This window comes from Camelus bactrianus, chromosome 7 (genome assembly GCF_048773025.1).
Source record: "Camelus bactrianus isolate YW-2024 breed Bactrian camel chromosome 7, ASM4877302v1, whole genome shotgun sequence".
Classification (NCBI taxonomy): Eukaryota; Metazoa; Chordata; class Mammalia; order Artiodactyla; family Camelidae; genus Camelus; species Camelus bactrianus.
In genome coordinates, this window is record NC_133545.1 from 8,431,028 (window position 1) to 8,440,417 (window position 9,390).

A 9,390-nucleotide genomic window follows, 5' to 3' on the forward strand; every position below is an offset into this window, starting at 1 on the left:
ATCTATTATATTTTTTATTATTACATATTACCTTTTTATATTATCTTATTAATATATTATCTATTTCTTTACTTATCTTAACATATATAACTACTATATTACTATATATTACTAATTCTAATATACTTTAGGATTAAGGGAAGAGGTCTTGAGCTAGGTAATCCTCAAAAGAAGTCCTGGTTTATGTCCATGCCTGAACCAAAAGCTGATGCCTTCAGCTGTACTGTGGGGGACATAGGGTGATGTGATTTCCCGTTTGTTTAAGTTGCTCATGTGCCTTTTGAAAGTGCTCACATATGTTTGAAATATGTTGAAGTATTTTATTTCACTCCACCATCTCTGTACAACTCTTAAGGTTACAGGGTGTCCGCTAAGGTTCTGTCATTGGCAGTTGGCCTCATTGATTCTTATTCTGCATTGGGGGGGCACCTTTGCAACTAGTTTTGCTGAAGATGCTTGTGAGTATTTTTGTCTTTATCTCTTCTAGTTACTTAGTCTTTTTTAATGAGAACATTTGTAGAAGTTCAAAAACTTTGCTGACATTGTGGTCTTGTCCTGGCCAGAAACCTGTTCTTTGATAATTAGCTTTTATTGAAATATATTAGACATATAACATTATGTAAGTTTAAGGTGTACACATGTTGTTTTGATAATTTGTATATTGCAATATGATTACCATTGTAGCATTAGCTAGGACCTCTATCTTGTCACATAATTATCATTTCTTTTACTCATGATAACCAAGGTAGAGAAACAATCTGAGGTCCCATTAATGGATGAATGGGTAAAGAATATGTTTGTTGACTGTTACTGACAATTCCCTTGTTTTGAAAGAGTTGCTTGTACTTTAAGTAAAAGAAGAATGAACATTGGCTTTACAGTAATTTCAAGTAATTAATTTGTTTACTCATTTTACCAATATTTGATTTAGGTAAAATTATTAATTATCAATTTATTAATTGGAAAATAAAATTGCTATAGTGACAAAATTACAAAGGCATATTGATGTGTAGTAAAAATATAAATTGATGTGTTTATAAGTATCAAGGACTTAAATTGATCATACTTTCAGGAGTCATACTTCCAAGGGTCTGTTCTGAAAAAAAATTAGGAATGAAGATGGTCACTTAACAACAAGATGATTTCTTATAACTTATAATTTATAATAGTGAAAAATCAGAAACAAGAAGTCCAAAAACACAGAAAGTGTTAAATAAATACTAATATACCATAGAATAATAACAGGCATCTTCTTTTGGTTAGAGCTGAAATTCATATAGATCTGAGGGAGTTCTTAGGGGAAATTTGAACCATATTTATATTTTGCTTTGAGATATATGGAGTAATGCCTCGTAGACTGGACAGAGGAAAGATTGGTCAAAAGAAGCCCACGGCAACAGTGATTTGTTGAGAATCGAACACAAGAATTATCTTAAGGGAAGAATCTTGCAATTCCAAATAAAAGAGTGGAACAGGGCATGTGAATCAAATGGGGGTATTGGTTCCAAATATAGTACAGTGTCTCTCAAACATGTCTGACACAGACATCTTGGCTGTAAGAAGCTCTCTTGGGGAAATGATACTGTATCATTTCTGAGCCAACTAGAGGAGCAGAAACAGTTCACCATGGCTAATTTAAATATATACATTTTTAAAAAGCCTGATTAAATAGTCACATGCCTACCTGTTATGTTTAATTTAAATTTAGTTGCATACATATTTTAAAATGTATTATATTAAGTCATATATTACTATAAAAAGAGAGTTTTCTACTGTCACTTTTTATAAGTTAATTTTATTCCAACTCTTTAAATTTTGACATCAGTATTTCTGTCATCATTACAGCCAATTTTTGAGTCATCTATCACAGTTTGCAATAGCACATTATCCTCAATTCTCATCCAAGTTGTTTTAAGTACTGCACTTTTTTCAATCTGTGTGTGATACTGTTTCTGAAAATGTTATCCTAATTGCCTAAACAACAGGCAGTCATTTGCATAACGTCACAATTTTATTTTTTCAAAACTCTTGTTGATATGTATTCCTGATTTACATAGGGCGATCAATTTTAAACCCATCCTATGAATAGTGGTATCCAACGTTTGTAAGTAAAAGCTTAAAGAAACAAACAAAAATCACCACATACCTATTAAATATCTTTCCCAACATTTTACCTGTATTGTGACTGAGATCAGGGAAATTTATATGACCTGGAGGAACGAAGTGAATGGATATTTCTGTCAGTTCCTAGTGAATGCATACTGATCCTATTTTTCTGGTAGGTTTTGTAAATAATTGACTTACCAGATCACCACATTCTCTAAACTGTGTGACATTGGGAGACACAGCATATGATTTGAAATGTCTGGTGACTTGCCTCTAAAGTGGAGGGGGCTTTATATCCTCCAATGATAAATGCAGTCCCTTTGGAGATGAATTAAAACAGAGGCACATTAGTCCTGAATTTAAAGGTAGTAGCCAGTCTTAGGTGATACAGTGGATAAATAGTTAGCTATTAAAAACTGGATCATCTTATCGATCCGTTACAATGAATTGTGAGTACAAATTGGTGTATTTATAGACAACCAAATAGGAAAAAATAGAAATTTTTGTGTTGCTGTATGAATGCTGTAATGATATGTTTGAAGATCAATCAGCATGAGTAGAAGAGGTCATAGTTTTTCCTGGAGGACTGACCACGTCAATGTGCACTTTGTGATGGCTGGGGATGATTTGTTACTGTGAGAATTTCTAATAATATTGAAATAATACTTGAAAGAAAATATCTTGAGTGATGTTTAGGGCAGGTAATGACTCAATGCAACTGGGACTTGAAATCACGGTAATTACTTGAAAAGGAGAGGATTTACTATAGAGAATTGTTACACAGGTGATGGACATGCTGAAAATCCAAACAGCAGATGGTGAGCAACCCGGAATTTAGAAGCAGCAGAGAGCTGCAAACCCCCCTAAGCTGGGGAAAGCAATGGGAGAACTCCCAGGGTCACAATTCCCTACTGGAACTATGATGGGCATGTTTGGCAGGAACTGGAGATTTAAAAAGATGCAACTGCTGCTGGAGACTCCACCCAAGGGAAAGAGCTAGGAGATAAACAACCCAGCTTCATTTCTTCCTACCCCTAATTTCCCAGCCTTCAGTTTTCTACCAGTGCTTCTTGTTGGACAGACTAGCAAGAACGCAGCTGACACGAATGCCTAGGAGATGTTGCCTGTTGAGCAGAGGGGAGAAGAGAGAGAGGCAGAAAAATAGAACTGAAAGCAAAGGACTGGCAGGAGAAAGGCATGATTTCCAATCGAAAGAAAGAGTGATATTCTTGGATACAGTATATGGTTTAGAGTTTTCTGTACAGCAAAAAATAACAAGGAATGGCTGAAGGGTCAGCTTCACCTCAATGAGAATTATGCAGTTATGTCCAAAACTGAAGGACTTTGTTCCGGGTGCTATTTGAGAACACTGGCCATAAGAGTATGGTTGGCAAGGCTGTGAGGAAAGCTGCCATGGTCACTGAAGAGCCCATGGGACACTGCCAGTAAAAAGAGCTCAGGTCCCTTTTATTTTACTTGGCAACTTGGACCAAACATCATTGCCTTTGTGAATTCAAGATGCCAAGACCAGAAATGTGCTTTATGGCAGGTGCACAGAACTAGAAGAGTCAGGGATGAGATTTTATTTGGTGAGAATAATAACAATCTAGTAACAGAGCTAATAGAATACAAGGGAATGTTATCTGTCCTTCAACACCACAATCTGTGCCATCAGAAATCAGCATTATACAATCGCAGTGATCAACAGTATTTTACCAACGGCTGAACTGCACGCTGGACTCAGGAAGTTATTTCTAAACAGAGAATATATGCTTACAGTGTTTACTTTTTAATAAAAGTATGTTGCAATCCTTAAAATAATTGGAAATTTTGGTAAGTTCATTACTGTTCACGGGAGTTTGCTGCTCCTCCCTGTGGACAGGTTATTGACTGCGTGGTCTTTTCTGGTCAGTCAACATGGGTGGTAGCATTGTAGGTCACTTCTGGGCAGAGGATTTAAGAGCCAGCACGCGGGTCTGTCATTGTTATTTTCCTTCTATCTGGAGATTGTCGTATCACAAATAAAGTGCAGATGACCTGTGCAAGATATTTAATCTGACTGCAGACAAAACAAAAAAGCCCCTGTTGGGACTTTGGTTACTGCAGCATAGCTGAGTAGAAACTGGCTGATGCAATCCTGACCAAGGATTCCTCTCCATCAGTGAACAATTTAGGCAACCTTCTCATCGACGTAGCTCCTGATCATCTTGAAGGTGTCATTGAAGTTACATTTCTCCTGGCAACATTTTCTTGACTCCTGCCCCATCTGAGGCTAGCTTTCTGGTTTACCTACTATACAGATATATTTATGTCTTCATAAGCAACTATTACTTTTGCATTTTTATCAAATCTTTTGAGATGTTTCAGTTCATTCCCGTGGTCATTTCACTACCCTGGGAGACATAGCACTTTCTGGACGCCATTTCATCCCAGCTATTAAATCGTTCACCAAGTCCTATGTGCTCATACCACGTTTACAGTGCTCCCATCATAAACGTGCATGTATTTTGAGCAATTAAAGGCACATGACCCAATCATCTGTTTTTCCTACAATACCACTACGATATCACCCATCTGATCTTTTATGCATTTTAGAACATATCTGTAGTTGTGCTTATTGTGTTCCTAAAATTCTCCTTTCTCGAGTATTTTTTGTTATGGAGCTATAATTGTCATAGAACATTACAATAATTTGGGGTGTACAACATCATGATACAATATTTGTATATATTGTAAAATGATCACCACAAGTCTGGTTAACATCTGTCACTAAACATAGTTATAAAATTTTCTTCCTTGTGTTAAGCACTTTGAAGATTAGCAACTTTCAAATATGCAATACAGTATTCAAATATCTTACAACAGATAAGAATCTTTATACTTGCTATTGAGATAACACACAATTCCAAATGCATTATTTTTCAAAATTCAAGACTCTGCTATGTCTCCATCTATAGCACTAATGAAATTTTGTGGAATGTTTGATTTGTACTATTTCACTGCCGCTGACCTAAGGGCCTCAGAATTGTACTTACTGATTTAATTTAGAGAGTGTCAGCTGTCTGGACACCTCTAAATTTATCTCATGCCAGTCTTACACCTTTTTGCCTTTACTGTTGCTTCAAATTTTCATTTCTTAGGGGTGATATGTTTTACAGACTGATCAATTTATATTCGGAATAATTAGTAATTTGTGTTAAAGGAAAGCTCTTCAATCATAAGTCAGTTGACTTGAAAATAAAATTAAACTAGCTTATGTCCACCTCTGCTTTAGCTGTTTGCATAAAAATAATGTTTTTTTGAACTTCTGTTGTGGTGGAGATAATTGCAGTGATTTTATTGTCTCTTATCTGGAGTGGAGAGAGGGAGAGAGAGAAGGAATACTATGAATAACTTGGTTTTAGATAGCAATTAATTAAAAGCTTAATAGTATTTTTCTATAAAAGTACTAACCTTCACTATTTTTTTCCATTAAAACTATTACTTTTAACTATCTCCATTAATCATGACTGTTAATGCCGTATCAAATAAAATGTGTCTTATGTGGCTGATAAAACAAGAAATGAAGAGGTAGACAAATCAAACCCTTTGACTTTACTTACTCATAAGGGTAGGGAGTGACATTAATTAAACCTAAGCTGATATTTCCCTTTCCTATAGTGCTAAAATTTTCATTTCAATATATACTGCAAAAGTAAAAATACAGAATTCATTGTATTTTTATAGGCCAGCAGTGGAAAATCAGAATCAAAAATTTCTAAAGATATAATGCCATATGCATTAGCACCAAACATCTATATACTTAGGTATAAATTCTACAAAATACGTGCAAGATCTGTACTAAAAATGGCAGGCTTCTGTTGAAGGAAATCAACAAACAGAGAAATATGTGGAAAGATATACCGTATTCACAGATTGGAAAATTGAGTCTTGTTGAGAAATCAGTTCTCCCTGTTTCGAACTATCAGTTCAATGTGATCCCAGTGGAATTATCAGCAGGCTACATTCATAGGTAAGCTGTCAAAAGATCATTCAATATGGCGGTTCACTTACTCACTACTAATACTTTTGCTGTCTTTGTAAAGTCTCAAGTTAAGAAATGACGTCAGTGCTGTGAGATAAAATACCCCTGATCTGAGTGTAACTGACAGCCTCCCTTGACTTGCAAATTCAGCAGAATCTAAGTGATCAGAGGATATTCTTGTTTTGAGTCCCATGGACATAATTATAGGTACTGTCACCCATGCGAGTGTTTCCTTTTGTCTGTACAATCTATTGGACACTTAGAATGAATATTTTATAGTCATTTGGAAGAAATTGGAGGATATAAAAGTTAAAAAAAACTGAATAATTCTAACATTAGTGTTAAAGAGGAATTTAAATCAGTATATTGATATGACTATGAAAAGAAAATAGAGAATCAGATCATCACATATAGTTTTATTTTGTGCAAATAAATTCAGTTTCCTAAGGGATAGAAGTTGGTAAAGGATATAAGTGTATAGTCATCAAATATGGCATATAAGCATTTGTAGTGAGTTATTTGTCAGTAAAATGTAATGCTAAAAGTTTTTGTATATATTACAGTGAGATTTTAAGAGACGTGCATATGTGCCAAAAGTTAAGGCAATTTGCATAAATATTTTGAGCCATTTCTAAATGAGAAGAGAAAATGCAGGATCATTTCTGTTCTATTTTCTGACTATTAGTGTATGTGTACATTATTAATTGGAGAGCATAAAAATAACCCAATTTAGTGCATATATTTTTCTTTGACACTATCCTTCTAAACGTGAAAAGAACAGAGGATTCGTAACATTGCCGAGAGAGTGATTCCTATATTAACATTAATAAGTATTACTAAGTGTTAATTATTTCCAGTCAGGTATTGAAAAGATGGGAAAATTACATCTATTCAGGTGAAAAGAGATTTATTTCTTGCTCCCTCAGCAATGTTTTCATTTCAAGCTCCCTGTTCTAATACCAGAAAATATAAGAGTCAATTTTAGGTAAACTGATTTATAGGTTTAAGCTCAATGTTTTCAGAGTTCTCCCATCCCATCCTCACCCTACTCAACCTCTCCAGGCTTAGTGCTGAGATATCAGTCGAGCGTCATCATGTTGGGAATTAGGATGGTTGGAACACTGTTTCATCCTCGGTCTGTTGTTGTCTGTCCAAGTTGGCAACCGTGTGCTTTGCCCCATCCAGTCCTCAGAATGATCCATTTTAAACACTGGTGTCTGCTGAAATACCCAGTTTTTATTTATGCGCTGCCTGTGTAGTTCACACAGTTCCAGTGCTTCATCTCCTCGTTCCAGATGAAATACTTCCTCAGTTCTGCAAACCTCTGTGCCCTTCTTGCAGGCACGAAGATGTCTGGGATGTTTCTCCATCCCTCTCTGAAGCCACGTGACCCAGCGTCTCCTTACCCGCTTTTCCCATCATGTCATCACATCACCGCTTGGTGTTGGCTCTGAGGCAGCTACTGCCTAAGTTGTTTTTGTTAAGGTCTTATATTTTTAAACATGTTCTTTTGAGATGCAGCCAAAATTCATATTTTAGAGTGTACAATTTTCCCAACATCTGAATTCTTCGCTTATCTATTTTCCCTGTATTAAGAGGGGAAATCAAGAAAAGTTCTTCCTTCTTGGTTTCCATGCTTTTTTTTTTTTTTTCTAAATGGAGGTACTGGGGATTGAACCCAGGACCTCATGCATGATAAGCATGCACTCTACCACTGAGTTATATCCCCCTCCCCTCGCCCCTTTGTTCTACTTCACACATGCTGTCAGGAACCAAAGCAGCCTCCAGAACGCTTCCACGGTAGTCAGTTTCAGACACACAAATAGATGCCTAGCTGCCATGACCACAGTGGTAGACTTGGATGATACGTTGACAACCAAATTATCTTTTTAGAGTTCAGAATTAGGAACATGCTTACACAGCCATCACCAAAAGCACACACTGGAACTCAACTACCACTGTTCAGAAAATAATGTCATTTTATTTTTCTCAACAGAGATTTATTCTTAAGAATATAAACTTGTCTTTGAGATGCAAAGGCATGTAGATAAGAATTGTTTATTTTGAAATAAGATTTTTCAGAAATGACAGAGAAGGTACACTGGAAGAGCGAGATTATAATTATTTTGCCAGTGTTTGCTTAGTGACTTTGGGCATGAAAATACTTTAAAAATGCTATAAAGAGTACTCTTATGAAAGAGACTTAAGCAAAATGTTATACATTTGTCTGAAACTTAGATAAAAGAGATTACTAAAAGGTGAAAGAAGGCATGTATATTCAGTTTCTGGAGGCTTCAGAATTGAAAATCTTGGAAAGAATTGGTGGTTATGGGGACGTGTTTTAATCACCTCCCATTCACCCCACTGGTGAAGAGAGACTCCCGTTCTAGGGTTATAGGGATGGTTGCCACCAGACAGATGAGACCGACAGCAGGGTGTTAGTCACATAGGATCACATCTTGGGGGTGAAGGACACTACATACCATGTAGGACCAAACAGGGTTGCATTTGGAAATGGAGTGACTGATAAGCCTGTGGGAGGTGGGCTTCATAGTATCAAGATGGAGAGATGACTCTTGGTTTCCTCAGGAGGATGCAGTTAGTATGGGTGGCTGATTCCACAGGTTGGCTGGGAGCTGAAGCTTGCTGCTCAGTGGTAATCAGGAACTGTACCTGGTTCCTGTGACAGGGAGCGTCATTTGTTTGGTTAGGGGACCTTCTCCATGGAAGCAGAGTGAGGAACTTGTGGTTAAACCATTGGAGGCTGTCCTGGATTTTCCCAGATGTCAAGGACTGCCTATTATCGGGCCTGAATTTTAGGTTTTATGCCACAAGGGACTCTAAATCCCCGAAGTTTGACATTAAGATGACAAAATTTCTGGAGAGGCAGAATAGGTGGCACAGCTCCACAACAGAAAAGTGTCATATGAAGCAGCTTGAAAGTGACTTACGGTGAAACAGAGTATGTCTTAGGGAAGGAGGGATTCCTCAACAATTAAGGACAACTACAGAAATGATAGCCTGAATCTGTAAAAATAACGCCATTGAAGGCAAAAGTAAAAATGCATTAACACCAGGAAAAAATATGTAAGTACACTCTAGCTCAGCTATGCTTGACACAAAAAATGAAGAGATCTGCTTTTTCAGTAAGCTAGCATTTTTATTAGTATGAGACAGGCATCTGTAAGTTTTTTCTGCAACGTGCCAGGTAGCAAATATTTTAGGACCAGAATGTCTGTTAGAACTACTGAACCCTGTTG

General features: G+C 36.5%; 1 non-coding gene across 1 annotated transcript; it reads right to left on the reverse strand.

Moving 5' to 3' along the window:
• Window positions 1-7,787: 7,787 nt before the first annotated feature.
• TRNAD-AUC (transfer RNA aspartic acid (anticodon AUC)) lies at window positions 7,788-7,859 on the reverse strand. The gene has a single exon. It is a non-coding gene; the product is annotated as a tRNA-Asp (tRNA).
• Window positions 7,860-9,390: the final 1,531 nt, after the last annotated feature.